Here is a 19,998-nt window from a genome sequence, read left to right on the forward strand (position 1 = left end):
TTCTACAGGTTATGAATCCCCTTATTGTCACTGATTTGGAAGGAGTGGAATATATCTGTGTTTGATCTGCCTTTTCCTGTGACATATTTTCATTGTCAAACACTGGTAAATATTTATTAATGAAAACCTTAGGAGAAAAATTCAAGTCACCTCCACTATGAACTTGAGAGGTTAAGACGGACTATGAAATATGAGCACAAGTTTATACTAAAAACAAAAAGACTAGGATAGCCAGAGGGAAAGCAACACAAAAATGAAGAAAATTTACCTAACATAAAGTCAGCTGATATTTTGGTAGTGTGTGTTTAACTACCTGTTGTTATATATAACAACAAATGCTATTTTCAAATCCCAGGAAAGAAACAACAATTATAGTGTTTAAAAGTGAGGCAATATCCCCAACTAAATCAGGGATTATTGTTCATTTTAAAAATGCCTTAACTGTTTTTCTAGAAATTAAGTCATACCTTTAAATGCCCAATAGAGTTAGATGACTAAGTGAAACTTACATAAATAATCAGTGACTTAAATTATTCAGATTTTTTTTCCGAAGAGAAGTCCTATTTACTTATTTTTTTTTAAAGATTTGCTTATCTATGAGAAAAAGAGAAGGTGTGAGGGAGAAGGAGCAGAGGAAGAGAATCTCAAGAAGACTCCTTGCTGACCACAAAGCCAGACTGGGGCTCAAGCCCATGACCCTGAGTTTATGACCTGAGAAAAAATCAAGAGCAAGAGCCAGATGCCCAACAAACTGAGCCACCCAGGCACCCCAAGAAGCCTTATTTAGTGAATACAGGTGGGAATGAATTCTTTCTCAGCTCCCCAAAAGAGAAATCAGAGATATCTGCATTAGTTTTAAAAACAAGTTGCCCATAAATGTAGTGTGAACTCTTTTATTAGGAGGTTAGATATTTACATAGTCATAAAAATTAAAGAAGTGGGGCCCCTGGGTGGCTCGGTGGGTTAAGCCTTTGCCTTCAGTTCAGGTCATGATCTCAGGGTCATGGGATTGAGCCCCATGTCAGGCTCTCTGCTCAGTAGGGAGCCTGCTTCCCCCTCTCTCTCTGCCTGCCTCTCTGCCTACTTGTGATCTCTCTCTGTCAAATAGATAAATAAAATCTTTAAATAAAAATAATAATAAATAAAAATTTAAAAAGATAAAACTTTAAGTCCAATGGGAAAAAATTTATAATTGACACTACTAAATTTCATACTTAAAGGCAGTAAATATAAGCTTTGGCTATGTATAATACTAACCTTGAAAAATGTCTACTATATTCTAACAACAGAAGCACTCAAAAATAGGAGCACAGTTCTTCATAAGCCTCAAATTACCCATGAACTGGGATAAATCTAGACATATTTCTGTTTGCTACTGTAAAAAAAAAAAAGATAATTTATTAAGCATTTTAGTGTGTGAGTTACTGTACAAGCACTTTATATACATTATCTTACTTAATTCTTACCCAGCTTACGAGGTTGTAAGAGCTTACTTATACCAGACAGGCCAAGACCCCTCACCAAGAGGGTTCCTGACTTTGTGGGAGGAAGAATTCAAGAGGAAGTATCTTAGAGAAAAAGGACAAAGATTTATTAAGTACAGAAGAATGGAGCTACCTGACAAAGAAGCGGTCTCTCCTCCCACATAAGAAAGAGGACCCCCACTTCACTTCTAATGAAGGATTTTATTAGGTTTGGGGGTTTTTGGTTATTATTTTTTTTTAATTAGCTAACCTATAGGGAGGGGCTTACTCTAACTTTGGATTTATCACTTACATTAGGTGGTTAGTTATTCCACTGTCTTAGGGCTAGGGAATTACCCACAGTAAGCATTTTTAAGAATTTCCACCTTTTGTAGCTTTTATTCCTGGAGGGAAGGGGTCTCATAATTTTCCATGAGTTGAATCTTGTGATTCTGTTTATGATACTCATTTTTAGGTTAAGGGTCAGCCTAAAACCAAAATGGCTTTACTTTGGTCAGCTTGTGTCTTTAGTCTCCCTTCCCTCCTGCCTCATCATTATCCTGTGTTAATGAGGAATCTGGGACTTACAAAAGCTATAAGTAAAGATGACTTGGCCATGACATCTACGTACCATGGCTAAGGTATACCAAGTCATGTTTTTAACTATCGCATACTTCCCTTTAACTATTGATAAATCCAGTATTTTTAAATTGGTCAGGGATATGTCAACACTGATAAATTAAAAGCCAAAATGACCTTCATAAATTCAAATAAGATCCATTCAATAGTAATCGTCATCAGCCAATACCGATACTAATTTATTCAATCATTCACTCATTCAACAAACATTTACTATGTAACCACTAGATGAGCACTGTTAAATAAAACTTCCTGTGATGCTGAACATGTGTGATATCATCAATATCCAATACAGTAGCTGAGCACAAGTGCTGAACACTTGAAGTGTGGCTAGTACCATTGAAAAACTGTAATTTTAATTTATTAAGTTTAAATTAGCTTAGAGGTACCCGGATGGCTCAGTTGGTTAAGCACCCAACTCGATCTCAGCTCAGGTCTTGATTTCAGGGTCATGAGTTCTCACCCCATGTTGGGCTCCACACTGGGCATGGAGTTGTTTTCGTTGTTGTTGTTGTTGTTTTAATTAAATTTAAATTAGTTTATATTTAAATATAAATAGCCACATTTGGCCAATGGCTATCATATTAGACAGGAAAGCTCTAGATACTGAGGGCCCAGTTGGCAGACATGGTTCCCACTTTCATGGAGCTCACAGTCTAGTAAGAAAGCCAACATGAGTGATAATAAATATTACAGTTTCTGTTAATGGCTTAGAAGGAAAAGAATAGAAAAGGTGCTATTTATAAGGATATAAAGTCAGACTCAGTCACATCTAGCAATGAACATCTAAAAACTATAGGATTAAGAGATTCATGCTGAAAATGTTATTTCAGGGTTTCCTCATTTAAAATCCAGGATAGGGGCACCTGGGTGGCTCAGTGGGTTAAGGCCTCTGCTTCGGTTCAGGTCATGATCCCAGGGTCCTGGGACTGAGCCCCGCATCGGGCTCTCTGCTTAGCGGTGAGCCTGCTTCCCTTCCTCTCTCTCTGACTGCCTCTCTGCCTACTTGTGATCTCTGTCTGATAATAAATAAATAAAACCTTTAAAAAATAATAATAAAATCCAGGATAATTAGTGAACCACTGAAACAAAGAGCTGATGCATTTTTTAAAAGTGCCTTCAATGTTTTAAGACTGATGCACAGAAACAGTGTTCTGTGAGCAAAGAAATCTATGTACAAATAATTCTGAATAAGGATAATTTCTTTTTATCCTATTAACAACCTGAATTCAAAGAAAATAAACTGAAAGAAAGTAGGAAAGAGAAATCAAAAAATAAGACAGTAAAACCTATAAAATGTTAACTTTAGAATTTTAAGAAGTTTAAGAATCTGAATTTGAGGAATCAGGAAGTGAGAGAAAAACAAGTGACGTACTATCCACTTGGAAAGAAATGGAACTTTTTTACAGCAACAAGTCCTTTTTTGGGCTAGTGTCAATTAGAAAGAAAGAGAGTGAGAGAAAGAGAGAGAGAGAGAGAAAGAAAGAGAGAGAGAGAAAGAAAGAAAGAATGAATGAATGAATGAATGAAAGAAAGGAAGGAAGGAAGGAAGGAAGAAAAGTTTTTCCGGAAATTACATTCCTAGATTTGAGCACCTGGAAATGTAATAGAGCAAACAGAACTCTATATATTAAATTAATAAGATAAAAAGAGGTGCTTGGATCAGCAGAGGAAGGGAGAATCACCAAATACCTTCATGCTCATGGATCATATTGTATGGATTTTTGTTTGGGAAGTTAAGACAGATTTGTTTGGGTAAGTAGGCTATTTCAAGTCAAAGGGAAGAGGAAATTTAAAGAGGGAATTAGCACAAGCACTAGTAATGCCACATTTGCATTTTCTTCCTTTCCCATCTTTCCCATCTCTAAGCTACTAGAATAGTCCATAGACTGAGATAAGTAAAACTGGGGGAGAAGCAGGACCTGATTTAGTTGAAATGTGTTGTTCATAAGAAGAACAAATTAAGCAATTCTAAATAGTTCCCCAATTAATTCCAGCTCTGTATTAAATCAACTAGGTGGAAATTAGCTGGCATAATTGCTGTCTACCATTTTAAACCAACTGTTTTATAAAATCAATGCACTAAGAGAACTGAACTACCACTATAAGTGCTAACAGCAATGGAGGAGGAGGAGCAGGAGCTGCCATTTAGATAGCACTATATGCCAGGCACAATTCTAAGTGCTTTATATATATTTGTCACAACCACCTCATGAGGTAAAGACCATTACTAGCCTCACTTTACAGATGAACTAAGTTAGGGACTGACTTTAATCAAATTCCCAATGTCAAAGAGCTAATAGGGAGTAAATATGGAATAAAATCTAACCACTTTGCTATACAGAAGAAAACAATGTTCAGAGAGTTGGTTTTTGCCCCAAATCACATGATCACATAGCATCTAAACAGAACTAAAAGAATTTTTTGTGTTGCTATAAATTTATTATAATAAGAGTACACGCATTTGTACAGAAAAGAACTAACAGTGTAACTTTATTTACAAAGAAGAAAGAAAAGGAATGACTTTGAATGCTTATGAAGTAAAGGCAAGACAAAATCAGGAATGCAACCTAGAGTTTCAAATGATTACAAAATTCCAAAAGGTCATGGTATCACCTTGACTTTTGATCAGCAAAATCCCTGCCTATAACAGAGTATTTCTCTATGGGAACACATTTCCAATTGTATAATAGCAATCAATAAAACTAGAATTGACTTTTATATTCAACTTTAGGATAGCATATGTTTTTACAAACATGGTAACATATGAACTGTTTCAGGGTTCAGCAATAAGGTAATAAAAAAGGCTCTATGAAAATGTAGAAATAATCCATTTTATCTCTATTAAGCAGAAGTATACACAGTGGGTGATTTTCCTCCAACTTCTTTGGAAAATATATTTTCTCAGAAACTTCAACAAATCAACTTAAAAAAACCTTTGCTGATTTTCCTAACATAATTTTACCTATTTTTACTGAATTTGATGAGGAAAGGAGTTAAGTTTTCCTTAAGCTACTAAACTAAGTGTCAGCATAGCTTAAACTCAGCAAACTCATTTCAATATATTACACTATAAGATAATACATGATTATTTCTGATAAAACATTTTTTTTAATATTTGGTACTATTTCTTAAAGTAGTTTTCAAACTCCATATATTTGTATCATGTAAGCAGTAAAAATCTATTAATAAGAGGACTGCCAGGATATTAAGTGATGGTTTTTTTTTTTTAAATTGGGGTAGGGGGTGGAGGGTCAGAGGGAGGTAGAGAATCTTAAGCAGGTTCCACATCTAGCACAGAGCCCAATGCTGGGCTCAGCCTGATTTCACAACCTCACAACCCTGAGCCAAAATCAAGAGCTGGATGCGTAACTGAAAGCCACCCAGGTGCCCCTTAATTGATCATTTGATGAGCTAAACTGGAATCATTTCAGAAGCTTCTTGTGATAAAATTTGAATCAATCTAATATTATTGCCTCCTAAAACTTAAATTTATTATTTTTTTAAGATTTTATTTATTTATTTGACAGAGAGAGATCACAAGTAGACAGAGAGGCAGGCAGAGAGAGAGAGAGGGAAGCAGGCTCCCTGCTGAGCAGAGAGCCTGATGCAGGACTCGATCCCAGGACCCTGAGATCATGACCTGAGTCGAAGGCAGCAGCTTAACCCACTGAGCCACCCAGGAGCCCCTTAAATTTATTATTCTTATACTTAAATCCAATCAATGATTCCCCACCACTCTCCAGAAAGCATCCAATTCAATTAGCTAGCATAGTACTCTTTTCTGATCTGGATTTTTATATGTTTAAAGCTTCCTTTAGGGACACCTGGGTGGCTCAGTGGGTTAAGCCTCTGCCTTCGGCTCAGGTCATGATCCCAGGGTCCTGGAATCGAGCCCCACATCAGGCTCTCTGCTCAGCAGGGAGACTGTTTCCTCCTCTCTCTCTCTCTCTGTGCCTGCCTCTCTGCCTACTTGTGATCTCTGTCAAATAAATAAATAAAGTCTTTAAAAATAAATAAATAAATAAAGCTTCCTTTCCACCATTTCTGCCTTCCTGCCACCTCCCCTGTTTCATCCCAGACCACTCCTCCACCCTGAACCCTCCCTATACTTGCAAAGGCAGACTATACATCATTTTGAAGATTCTTGCCATCAAGTAACATCTTCTATCTGGAATATTCTCTCACCCAAAAATCTCCCTGCCACCTTCATCTGGACAGCTCCTAGTCAAACTTCAGATCTAGAGAGGTCCTCCCTAATTTCTGTAAGTAGGATGGAGAGATGCCTCTTTCATGTGTTCCCATTATATTTGAGACTAACATGAAGATGCATTTAGCATACTACAGTAACTTCCTATTTTTGTTGTTTGTATACAGGACTGTAAGTTTCTTGAGGGCAGGGGCTAAATAATTTTATTGAACACAAAGTGTGAAGCAGAGTTCCTAATACATAGTAAGTTCTCGGTAAAAATGTATTCAATGAATGAAAAACATTATGCCAACAATTACTTTTTTACTTGGCCAAATTAAGATGTTGATCTCAAATCTTATTAAGAAAAAACAGAATGAAACTATGTTCTAAAATCAAGAAAAACTAACAGGAACTATTTTAGTTAGTCAGAGTTATAAGCAGACAATATTTAGCACCAACAGCTTCTAACAGAAGCCACTCAAGGAAAACAGCAAGCACCGTCCACTACTATGCCCAAATCCCTCTAAGTTACCCTGTTCACACTGTAAAATACACATCTCCCTCCTCTTGTCTTTCCATCTTGACTTCACTTACCACCAGCCACCTTCCTTATTTTTCCCAAATGGAAAGGAAAAAAAAAATCCTCATCTAACCATATCCTCTCACCTTTGCAATTCTGCCCCTTGTCTGATACTATCAGTCCTACCGGAATCTAACCACTTTCTGCGAGTGTGAGGAAATTCTGTTCCTAGACTTGCCATTGGGACATCCCGGATGCCAACTTGATTTAGGTTTGTTGTGAGATTAGAAAACACTGAACACCAAAGTTAATATTATTCCTTGCTTTGTCAATACTATTCTTAACTCTGGGCCCTTGGACATGTTAAACTCATGGGATGTTCATTTGTACTGATTAAGCTGGAAATTAGGGTGTTTCCAGGAGTTCTCTGCAGCTCTTAAGTCTAGTGCATTAGTTCTGTGACATCAGTCTCAGAGGCTAGCACACTGGCTCAGTGTACTTCTTGTCAACTAAATTCACTCTAAGGATCACCTGACAAAACAGAAATGGAAGAAAGTTTCGTATCTTCTCATGGTGTTGGGGAGAAGTCAGGGGGAGTTAACATAGGTAACTTTGAGGACTTGATATATGTTACCCTCAAAACCTCTAAAGCCTGCCTACACTGCCTATAAAGAAAGCATGTGATATACATAGATATAGATATATCTATATACCTATAGATAAATGGATCCATTTTTTTACAGTTTACCTGGCAAGAAACCCTGGGAACAGCACATAGCAGCACAGAGTAGCACACTCCTCCAACTTCAGTTAGCTAGGAAGAATAAGATTTAAGATGAATGTCCCTATTCTCCCAAGAAACGAAGCTGCTCTATTCTGGGATGCTAAAAAGGAAATGTCTCTAGTGTTTGAATTGTATGAGATATGATATGTTTACAAGAGTGGTACTTAATCTTAACTGCCACTGTTGTCACCTCGGGGAAGGCTAGTTTTGCCAAGAGCCATGTGGCTGCTTCCCTGCCATGAAAGAAGTAGGATGAAGCAAAGTGGCCCTACTCCAGAAGCAGCGGTAGGTGCCAAGACAGAAAATCAAAGAATCCACCTGATCTAGGCCCAAACGCTTAAGAAAGAAGAAGTGAAAAATGACCGACTAATAATCTACTGATGTAAGTGGGCAAAGGACAGGTGATCCACAGCATGGATTTGGCTGCCCTTGCCAAGCTTACAAAGCCTCAAATGGCAATGCTTGACTCAGAAAACAAAGCCCTTCTGCTCCCCTGCACCCCCCGGAGGGCATGAACAAGCTTGCACATAAGGTAATTCCCCAGCATCCAAAGACCACTTTCCAATTCCTAAAAAATAATAATAGTATTTCTGCCAAGAAAATAAAATGGTTTTGGGGCGTTATTTCAGAGCTACTGGAAACAATCAAAACTTACTCCAATGTTTGTGCTGTGGTACCTTGGGACAGTGAAAAGAGCATACCATGAAGACAGAAGAGACGAAAAAGCACACGTGGCTCACTTAAGATTTATTACCTACAGCTACATCTCTTAGTTCTTTATTTTCCTGAAGAAATGTATATTGGGAGGGAAATAGAAATGGAGAGGTTTTCTTTAAATACGGATTTTTAAAAATGAGATTCACTGAAGTAAAAACCAATTCCAATCAATCAAATACAACTCAAGAGAAATACAAGATACTCAGAGCAAAAACATGTTACCAAATACATTCTCTCTCTCTCTCTCTCCCTTTCTCTCTCTCTCTCTCTCTCACACACACACACACGCAGAAATTTCCTTTGCTTACCATTCCAGGCCTAACACATTCTGTCCTCAGTAATTTCTCCAGTCCTCCACATTCTCTCTAGCACTCTCACGTATAAACCTTCACTTCATCTCACTCTCTTCTGAGCATATCTTGCACTGATTTACCTTCAAGCTTCTGCTCTTATCTTAAATGCTCTTCCTGCCACTTCATACCTCCCTTCTAGCAACTGCTCAATTCCACTCTTAGTACCTACATTTTAGCCTTCCCAGACCAGACATTAACAGTATCTAGTCCTTTGACAACGATTTATCATGTTTAGTATTTTTTAATGTAGTTACAAAGAAGAACTCTATTTGTTCCTTTGTATCTCTGACACAGTTCTGGGGTGTGGCAAATTAGTACAATTTTCTGCAAAGTAAATGCTGTACTAAAGTCAAACGTGTGCTAAAAGAAGAGACCTGGAATTGTAGTGATCAAAGACATTTACACATGACTACCTGATACAAATGAGTCTTGAGGTAAAACTAATGCAAAATAAAAACTAGTTTAGAAGTACAGAAACAACTGAACTGCTTTTTAAAAACATTATTTAACAGAATTTCAACAATCACAATTAGGTAAGAGTGGAAATACCAATAAAAGTACTATTGTTGGTGTGGTCATGTATCAATGATTTTAACACATGATCTAAAAAGGAGAACTTTGGATAAAAGTAAGCCTATTTATACCAAGGAGGCTCAGAACTGACTCAGAGGAAAAAGTATTATCCTCTGACTCATCAAGACCACTTCCTGAAACACCCAATGTTTTTCTTGGAAGGAAGTCTATACAAGTGCCATTTCATTCAAACACTGATTAGACAAAATTGAAGTCTAACACAAAATGGACAAAAAGACATGTATTTTCCAAAGCCAACCAAGTTTCAAAGTAGACCATTCCATAAACATATATTATCTGGTCATAAAAGGGAAGCTTTTAAACAGAGAAAAAGAAATAATCCCAGGTATATTACAATGACTAAATCACTGACTACGTACACATATCCCTCTTTATACCATAATCTCTTAATGATAAAGAAACAACCTTATGATTTTAATCCACAAAATTAACTAATGTCTTTGGCTTCAAAACAATCATTTTTTTTTCAAAGTAATTCTTTTCCCTCTCTGAATCAACTCTGTAGCCAATATTTAATAATAATTTACAAAAAGAATAAATGATACTTATTAAAGGCTTACCAAATATGCACACTAAATATGTGCCAAACACTGTTATAGGTTCTTTTTTTTTTTTTAAGATTTTATTTATTTATTTGACAGAGAGAAATCACAAGTAGATGGAGAGGCAGGCAGAGAGAGAGAGAGGGAAGCAGGCTCCCTGCTGAGCAGAGAGCCCGATGCGGGACTCGATCCCAGGACCCTGAGATCATGACCTGAGCTGAAGGCAGTGGCTTAACCCACTGAGCCACCCAGGCGCCCCGCTGTTATAGGTTCTTAGCATACATTAATTCAACTGATCATCACAACCCCTCTAAGAGGTAGGTACAATGATTATCTCAATTTTACAGATGAGGAAACTGAGACACAGAACAATGAAGTACTTTGCCCCATGACACCTAGTACACAGGAAAGCCTCAAATAGGCTTTAGACCAACTCAAGAGCCCATATTTTTTCTCTGCTGTGTGACCACATGCCTTCCATTAGAATGCCTAGTAAGCATTCTAGTACACACACACAACCCACACATATAAGCAAACATATACATATCTGTATAAACAGCTCATTTACGTAATTTGTGCCAAAATTTCCTATGTCCTCTCACATTGGTTTTTAACTCCTAATGTAACTATTACATCGATGATATAGTCTTTTACCTAGAAGAATAATTACCTAGATAAGCTTTGAAACACTGTACTTTCCAGATACATTTATGTTCTTCTCATTTGTTTTTTATTTCTAAAACACTGGAAATATCTCACAGAACTACAAAAACACCAAAATGATACTATCCTGGACACAGCCCTTGGGGAAGAAAAATACACATAACATTTCCTATTTCAAAATAACAAGCAATTAAACTGAATCTTGCTGTTTGTTTCCTCTTGAGTAATCTAGACTGGAAAGAGTTCAAATATCTGATTCTTGCAGTATTTTGCTTTCAGTAGAAAGACCATCTTTTAAGATGCCAATTCAGCTAGTAAGTATTCACTCATATCTATACCTGGTTCACAAAACATAGCTTAAATACCAAATGGCTGCATATTTCTAGTTCTAAACATTTGAAAAAAAAGTTCCTATATAGTTAATGAGGCAGAATAAGCACTTTGAAAAAAGCCCCTCCACTCTGCCCTTCAGACAATTAAGAAGCAGTATAAGAAGAGCCAATTTATCCCAGAGTGTGAAGTTCTTACAGCAGCAGCCTATGGAAATACAATACCCCAGGGTCAACACCACTCTGGAGGTGCTGAAGATGGACAGGTGCTGTTGGAAGCTGGCCTGCCCAGGGTGATTTTAGGGCCAAGATAGAGTCATCCTGCTTTATTAAAGTGTATCATTTACCCAAGTGACATAGTAATTGAAATTCTACCACTGAAAATTAATTTATTAGTTTGAATTGTTTTCACCCCTAAGAACCACTTTTAAACTTCAAGCACTTCTAGAAGTAAAAACATATTGTATTATTGAGACATAAGTATGAATTACCAGATACTTTCTACTAGGATAGGAGGAATTTAAAGTAATGTGAGAATAGCTATGAAGTCAGTGTGCCCATTAATGTAAGAAATCTGTACAGAAATAGAGCAGTAGTAAGTTACCGAGAGAACATGACTAAGAAAGGATGACTAAGAAAGTCATCTAGTTTTTGTTTTTTTTTTTTGCCTAAACTTACCAGGTGGTGGGCTTCCTAGCAAGGACATATAAACAACACGGCTGCTCTGTCCTAGGAGCATTCAGTTTAGCAAAGATGTAATTACAATGCAACTTAGTAAACGCTATGGTCAGGGTATGAACAATGTGCTATGGAAGCATCCACCTAGGGTAGATTGTTGGTAGGTTTCATACAAGAGGTAACAGTAGAACCAGGTGAAAGACACAGTGTGTCAATCAGTAGGTGTAAGGGGGCAGTGAGAGAACATTCTAGGCATATGCAAAGAGTAGTACATGGAAGGACATGAGTTTCAGGGCACAGTCACATAATCAGTGTGGCCGCAACCCAGCGTATATAAAAAGATAATGTGGTTGAGAAAAACTTGATGCCAGAATATGAGTGGTCTTATAGAACATGTATAGAAATTTGGGTTTAATTTTTATGCCACCAGTAAATCAACCGTGGGATTAAGTCATATTGCCAATTTTTAATAAAATAATTATGGGGGCATGCTGGAGGCAGACTGAATAAGGAATCAAAGTTAATTAATTTTAAGAAAATTGTATTGGTTTCTTTCATTCTTACGTGAAGTATCCCAATTGTATTTTGCTCTACATATTTTTTGGAAAAACTAAGACTCACCTATGTCATAATTTCTGAGTTCTCCAAAGAGAAAGAGGAGGATAGTTTAACTAAAATGTGTCTTACCAATAATTTACAAGGACACAGCCCACATTTTCTAGAGTTACAGGTTACATAAGGCATCCGTTGAAGCGATATTCATCCTATTTTAGAAAAGTTCATTTTAAAAATCCAGAAAGTAAGAGAATTCAAGGTAGTTTTTTGTTTGTCAGTGAAAAACATTCTTTTAATGATGCATTTGCTGTGGAGAACTATGGCAGTGTTCCTCAAAAACTTAAACACAGAATTACCATATATATTCCCATAGTTCCACTCCTGGGTATATACACAAAAGAACTGAAAGCAGGGACCTAAACAGATACTTAGACTCCATGTTCACAGCAGCATTATTCACAACAGAAAAAGCTGGAAGCAATCCAAGTGTCCACTGACAGGTAAATAGATAAGCAAAATGCAATAGATAAGCAAAATGCAATGGAATATTACTCGGCCTTCAAAAGGAAGGAAATTCAGATGCGTGCAACAACATGGAAGGAGCTTAAAGCCATTATGCTAAGTCAAACAGGCCAATCACAGAATGACAAATACTGTATGATTCCACTTATATGAAGACCTAGAGTAGTCTAACTCCTAAGAATAGAAAGTAGAACGGTGGTTGCCAGAAGCTGATGGGGACGGAAGAATGGGTAGTTTCTACTGAGTGGCTTCAGTTTCAGCTCATGAAGATGTACACTTAAAGACAATGAAAATGGTAAATTTTATATCATGTATATTTTACCATGATAATAAAAAAAAATAACTGAGGAATGAATGGACAACTGAATGTCTGAAAGCCCATCAAGTATGACCACCTGGTCCAAGGTGAAGGCTGTCAACGATGAGTATTGGATGCGTAAAGAATTTCTGTGGCAAATACACACATTAAAAAATTAAAATTAAAACCATCCCTACGGTTTTATGTTTGTGTCTATGTACCTATCCATATGTACAAATGTGTGTGTATATATTTTTTAATTTGAAATAAACTAGATCATATACTCCACTTCAGTAAAGATCAAGACACAAAATCCGTTATCTATAAAAACAGTGAATTAAACTATGGGGGGGAAACCAAGAGCCCTGATCAAGATTTTACCAATTCTCGATTTTAGGTTCATCTCTCACATTATTTAGCAGTCTCTCTTGCAAATGCCATTTCTCACTGATCCTTCATTTTCTCACCAGTCAAATGGAGTATCTATGTTTTATCCTACACACAGTCTTACAGTATACAGAGTGGATAAAATAAGACAATGTATACATACAATTACTTACAAAATTTAAAATAAGTTGGAATAGACATGTTTCTTACAAAAGGATCATTTGACTTATTAAACAGGTTAAAGGAATCTTTAAAATTTCTCTGCATTTTTCACTTTTTTATTGAGCTTTTAAACAATATGAAGGACATAGAAACTTTAAGGAAAACATGCATTGAACAAAATAAAACACATCAGTATTACTAAGGGTATAAGTACATACAAATATCTAACTCACTAATTTCAATACTAAGAAAGAATCTGTTTAAAATAAACACCTAAGAGTGGGCACCTGGCTGGCTCAGTCAGTTAAGTGTCTGCTTTCAGTTCAGGTCATGATCTCAGGGTCCTAGGACTGAACCCTGCATCAGGCTCCCTGCTCAGTTGGGAATCTGCTGCTCCCTCTGCCCCTACCCTTGATTGCATGCGCGCACACACACACACACACACTCTCTCTCTCTCTCTCTCAAATAAATAAAATCTTAAAATAAAAAAATACATAAATAAAATAAACACCTAAGAGTTTTTCACATGCCAGTACCACCAACCCCCCCCCCCCCAAACACACCCTTTGAAAACCATATATTACTGCAGGGGGGCAGTAATTGTTTTCTCATTTTTTTCTCAATGACAGAAACAAAACTTAGAGCTTTTGGTAAATACTTACTTCATCTGCTGGCCAGTATTACTCTTTTTGTAAGGGAACAGATTTATGACATCCAGTAAGGAATCCCTCAAACTTCACAGGAAACCTCCAACAATGTGATACCATCAGATGGAAGTCCTCTGAAGTGTAAGCTTAAGTAAAGCATATATAAGTGTCATCATTAAATTCTTGTATAATCAATTCTAAGTATGTTGTTTTTACCACTTAGAGGCTACTTTTTTTTTTTTAACTCAAAGACCATCATTCATGAATAACCCTAAAATGTTTTCTTTCTTTGTTGTCCATTTCTCATTTACCTTCCCACCTAAAGTTATCCTCTCTCTTTCCTTGACTGTTGCAAGCCTCTACTTCACTTCCATTGTATAGTCAATACTTTGGAAAAATAGTCCTTCCATGGCTGCTATAACTTTATTTCACAGACTTGGCAAATATGCAATCCTCTCCTCGATCTTTCTACTTTATAAATTCCTCATTGTACTCAAACCGGTAAGTGAAATTATCTAAAAGTCCAAATATGAGTTCGAAAAAATATTCTCCACAAATAATAAGTATTTGAGTACTTAACTTCTTAATTTAAACCTCAAAGCCTGATGCTCATGTGCTATTTGGGCACCAGTGATCACTCATGAACCAGGGATTGTATGCTCTAGTACAGGACACCCTTCCTGTACTATCCTGTATTTTAGAAAAGTGGCTACATACATTACAATGCCTGACATTGTAATAACGCAATTCACTTTCCTTCTCAGGATCACATCCAGCTTGAACAGTTCACGTTCTTTTTTCCTGCTTTTTCTGTTCAGTCGATCTCTAGGTCAAAGCTCCATTCAGATACTTTGACAGAGGTTACCAAGGTTTGGGACACCTCAGCTGCAAGTGACCCAGGGTAATCTGGATTACCAACAACCTGAGTAGTTTAATGTAATTAGGTAGACTTCAGAGAGAGGGCAGTAGTCTTCATCTGGGCAATCCCTGTTCTCACAATTATACCATGAATTTCCTAGTGAAGTGTCCATTCATTCTTTGTCCATTCAATAAATCTTGCCAAGGGCTTTCTATGTGCCAGCAGATGCTATATGCATGAAGCTGGATATACAAGGATAAACAAAGCAGATATAATTCTCGTCCTCAGAATTCTCAGGGGATACAATGACCTTCTTTGATATTCCTTTGAATATTCCAAGCTCTTACCATCCTCAAGGCCTATCATTATCTGTCTGGAATAATTATCCTCTTTGTCTTTGCCTAACTCCTATATTTCAGCTTAAATGACCCCTCTTGGGAAGTCTTGTCCTGACCTTCCAATCTATACTATTAGATCCCTCATTATATGATTTCACAGGACCTTGAAATCTTCTTCTTCTTAAGGCTTTATAATTAACATATGGGCTAATATTTGTCTAACATGGGCTTTTCAAAAATAAATTGTTGCCTGGTGCACTTTCTACTGAAGCAGAATAAACTTTCCTATTTTTTACTTTCTATTCAAAACATTCTAAGTCTCCTCTTTCTTTTAGGTGAATATTATTTTTAGTTTTTAACAAGAGTCCTGAATTTTTTCTTTATCTTTGTAACTCCACAGTTTAACCAAAGATCTTCCTTCATATGAAAATTTTATAATTAGGGGTGCCTGCGTGGCTCAGTGGGTTAAAGCCTCTGCCTTCAGCTCAGGGATCAGCTCAGGTCATGACCCCAGCTCATGGGATGGAGCCCTGCTTTGGGCTCTCTGCTCAGTAGGGACTCTGCTTCCTCCTCTCTCTGCCTGCCTCTCTGCCTACTTGTCACCTCTGTCTGTCAAATAAATAATTTTTTTTTAAATCTTAAAAAAAAAGAAAATTTTATAATTACAATTCTCCAACCAATTCTAATTTTGTATGTAAAATTTAAATGTTTTGCTTATATTTTTAGATACTAACTTAAGTTACTACAAATGTCTACATATGATACCTGTTTAGATATTTTCAAGTCAGAATTCTGAATGATACCCAACTTTTACCATTCTCTTATCTGGGAGACCCAGAGAAATATATATGAATCCCACTATTTCTTAAGTGTGAAACTTTTGATTACTTAAGCCTCTATGAGCCTCATTTCTTCATTTTAAAGTAGTTGTAATAACTTTCAAGGGTACAAGAAATAAATATAAAGTATACAAATCCCCTAGCAAAATATATAAGTAAGTATCAATTCCTTCCCACATGTGGAAGAAAAGAAAGGCACAAGTTCAAAAATGTAGCCCTCTATGAAATATAATAACAGTTTCATGACCAAATCTGATTTCCTCAGAGAACAAGTCTAACTTTTTTTTGGACAGTATTTCAGGTCAGGTGTTGACAAAATTTCTGTAAAGGGTCAAGTGGTAAATATTTGAGGTTTGTGGGTCCCCTATGGTCTCTGCTGATATTCTTCATTTTTGTTTTTGTTTTTAATAACCTACTAAAAATGTAAAAATCATTCTTGGCTTGTAGAAAGAAAACAGCCCAATGGCCAGAATTTGTTAATCCCCTGCTCTAAATACATAAATACTCATTGGTTCCACCCTTATTTATCCTATTACCTGTAAAATATTTTGCTTTTAATCAACACTCAACTGAAGAACTACTCTCTCTACTATTTATCAACATTTCTGTTTAACTAATATCAATTAAACACTTGTTTAGTTGTTTTTATGTAAAGCTCTATGAGGTGACTGGCCACCTAAACAAAAAGTGATTCAGGACATGCAATAAAAGAAGTACAAATAAAGCCTCTCTCCTCCCAACCCCTCCAGAATAAAGCCTTTGGAATTCTTCATCTAGTGTCACTTCTCTCTTCCCTCTGTTTGTTTTTTGTTTTGTTTTGTTTTGTTTTCTGAGCATACTACTAATCAGGATTTACAGTATAACCAGTTTATGCTCAAGACTCCAGGTTTCTCATACTATAACCCTGTACTGAAACTGGTGCTAGTTTTAGCTCCTTTATGAGAATCTGGTTGGGCTTTCTGTACCAGAGTTAGAGGTCTGTGTACCATAGAGCTAGAGGTCTTTGTACCACAGAGCTAGAGGTCTCTGCTCCACAGAGCTAGAGATCTCTGTACCACAGAGTTAGAGATCTCTGTACCACAGTTAGAGGTCTCTGTACCACAGAGCTAGAGGTCTCTGTGCCACAGAGCTAGAGATCTCTGTACCACAGTTAGAGATCTCTGTACCGCAGTTAGAGGTCTCTGTACCACAGAATTAGAGGTCTCTGTACCACAGTTAGAGGCTCCCTCCTTTCAATTCTGACATAATGTTATAAATTCATCCCGTTTTATTCCAGTTTCCAACACAATCATTTCTCCTACTCAGCTCAGTTCACCTTACTGTTAATTATCAAAATTTTCTCCTTTTTATGTTTAAACTCCAGAAAAAAAAAAAAAAACCTGAATTAGGTATTAGAATTAATTTCTGTTATTATTCTTCCTCTGACAATCTGTGCATTTTTTAGCCTGAGCACATTTGTTTCTTCATTTATTACAGGGCTTGAAATAGCATGGGATGCCAATCAGACACAGTTAAGTGTTGTGGAAATAACACTTGTAGAAGTTATTAATTTATCATCTATAAAGCACTCTGAAAGACCACTAAAAGGTAAGTCTCAGAAGTCAGGCTTGCTTGTAGAACTGGCTCTGTCATTTATATTTATGAGTTATCTACCTTGGGCAAGATAATTAACCCTTCTAAGTTTCATTTTCCTCATCTGTAAAATACAGTAATCACATACTTTATAGGGTTTTATGAGGATTACATGGCATAATTCATGTCAAGCACTTATCTTAGTGCCCAGTACATAGTAAAGGCTCAAAAAATGTTAAACATAATTATTATTATTATTTAAAGTAAAGATATATTTTCACTCCAGAGCCCACAGGCTTTTTATATTTGTATCTTAGTCTCTACATGCTTTTGAAGCTATCCATTTATTTCCACCAGTAAATTTATGTCCTTTTTTTTTTTTTAAAGTCCTTTGGCATTTTGCTCTGTTGTGCTGTGTTTCTCCTTATAGTTTAGTGTCTTCCACAATCAAAAAAGAGGGAAGACGAAGATTGGAAATGAAGGAAAGAGAGAGAGAGAGAGTGCCATCAGTTCACACTCTGTATGTTAGCAATTAGTAAAGCCAGTTCTCTTTTAATGAACATACATATTCCTAAATATTATGATGCTATACAAAAATCACATCATTAAAAATCACAGGGCTATGGACAAAATGGGGTTATAAGCACAACACTCAAAAACTCTGGTCAGTGACACTTCATAAAAAAGAAAAGAACCTAATAAATATCACAACACAGTTTTACATGTGTCAAGTAGTTAGAAAATCAATAAAAACTACAATAAACATGGCATCTGACCTTGAGAAAGATCTGAAGTTTGCCTGTGGAATTGGCTGTCCAAAGGGTTAAAGCTTGTGAGTTATTGTGAAAGGGTGGATAAAGGGTTATCTGAACGTGGAGGGAAAATTATAAAACAAGATAGAGGTCTTTGTGGCTCACAATGTGAAATAAAGTTAGGTGGCCGGAGGATGTCTGAGGTCTGTGCACACACATTTTATGTATTCCTATGAGGTTAAGTCCAACCAGGGGGCACTCTCTGTCACCTCCTGTTTCTCAAATAAAATCACATAAAACAAACGTGAAATTTACATTATCCTCAAATTGCTCTCCAGTACCCATAAAGTAGATAGAAACTCCCATTTTCAAAACAAGCATTAGAGCTGAACTGACTGTATGCATTCCCAAACTATGAACTCGTGACAGATCTCTGACTCAGAACTGTAGTCATGATCTATAAGACCTGTGTTACTCTTCAGTTTCCTATCAACCCAAAGTCTTTAACTACAAAAGATTGTTTTTTCTTTATCAGTAGTGAGCCATTAAACATGATCTAAATTTTTTCTTAACTGCATCTTTGACGTTTATCAGCTTTCGCTCTTGGGAACAGCTCAGACTCAGACAGCCATGCCATAATTGTTTAGTTCCCTAACTGCTCTCCCTGTTCCCCACATGTCCATACCAACAGAGCAATAAAATGTCTGGTGGTCAATAACTCACTGTCATGTCATTCCATTTATTCAGTCACCAAATATTTATGAGCATTACTGGATACAAGGAAAAACAGGAGAAATATGACAAAACCAGCTACTCCCATCTTAGTAACAGAGTAAGAGCCTTAACTCAGTGGAACATTTAAAATCAGGCAGTGTTATACAGGAGTTATAAAATATTATAACATGTGTTGGGGCACCTGGGTGACGCAGCAGGTTAAATGTCCAACACTTGGTTTCAGCTCAGGTCATGATCTCACTATTGGGAGAGCAAGCCCCACATCAGGCTCTGAGCTCAGCGGAGAGTCTGCTTGAGATTCTCTCTCCCTCCCCCTCATGCTCTCTATCTCTCATTCTTTCTCAAATAAATAAAATCTTTAAAAAATATATTATAACAGGGACGCCTGGGTGGCTCAGTCGGTTAAGCCGCTGCCTTCGGCTCAGGTCATGATCCCAGGGTCCTGGGATTGAGTCCCGCATTGGGCTCTTTGCTCGGTGGGGAGCCAGCTTCTCTCTCTGCCCTGCCTAATTGTGCTCTCTGTCTCTCTCTCTCTGACAAATAAATAAATAAAAATCTTTAAATATATATATATATATATATATATATATATATATATAAAACACAACATATGTAAAAATAACTAACAAAAGATATAATATGAAGCACCTTAAGAAAATGTAGAAAAGAAAAAAAAAACAGATTACTTTCAATGTTGTTAGAAGGAACTAGGAGAAATTTAATGGGGGTGATTAGCAGACCTAAAGGATGATGTGAATTTTGATTATGAAGGAAAGACTTTCTAATTGCTGCATGAGTAAAGAAAAAGGCAGAAAATATGAGATATATAAAAGCATGAAGATCAAGCAGCTCAGGGAT

At 36.7% G+C, this 19,998-nt stretch overlaps 1 protein-coding gene across 4 annotated transcripts in view; it reads right to left on the reverse strand.

Annotated features, from left to right (window-relative positions):
- Nucleotides 1-19,998, reverse strand: part of EPS8 (epidermal growth factor receptor pathway substrate 8) — a 183,200-nt gene that overhangs the window by 77,791 nt on the left and 85,411 nt on the right. For 2 of the 4 annotated variants that reach the window (XM_044228689.1, XM_044228687.1), the window contains exon 2: nucleotides 14,061-14,191. The exons of the other annotated variants lie outside the window; for them this stretch is intronic. The gene's annotated coding sequence lies outside the window, so the exon portion shown is untranslated. The remainder of the gene's footprint in view (nucleotides 1-14,060; nucleotides 14,192-19,998) is intronic. 4 annotated transcript variants of the gene reach the window in all.

Source organism: Neovison vison, chromosome 12 (genome assembly GCF_020171115.1).
Source record: "Neovison vison isolate M4711 chromosome 12, ASM_NN_V1, whole genome shotgun sequence".
Classification (NCBI taxonomy): Eukaryota; Metazoa; Chordata; class Mammalia; order Carnivora; family Mustelidae; genus Neogale; species Neogale vison.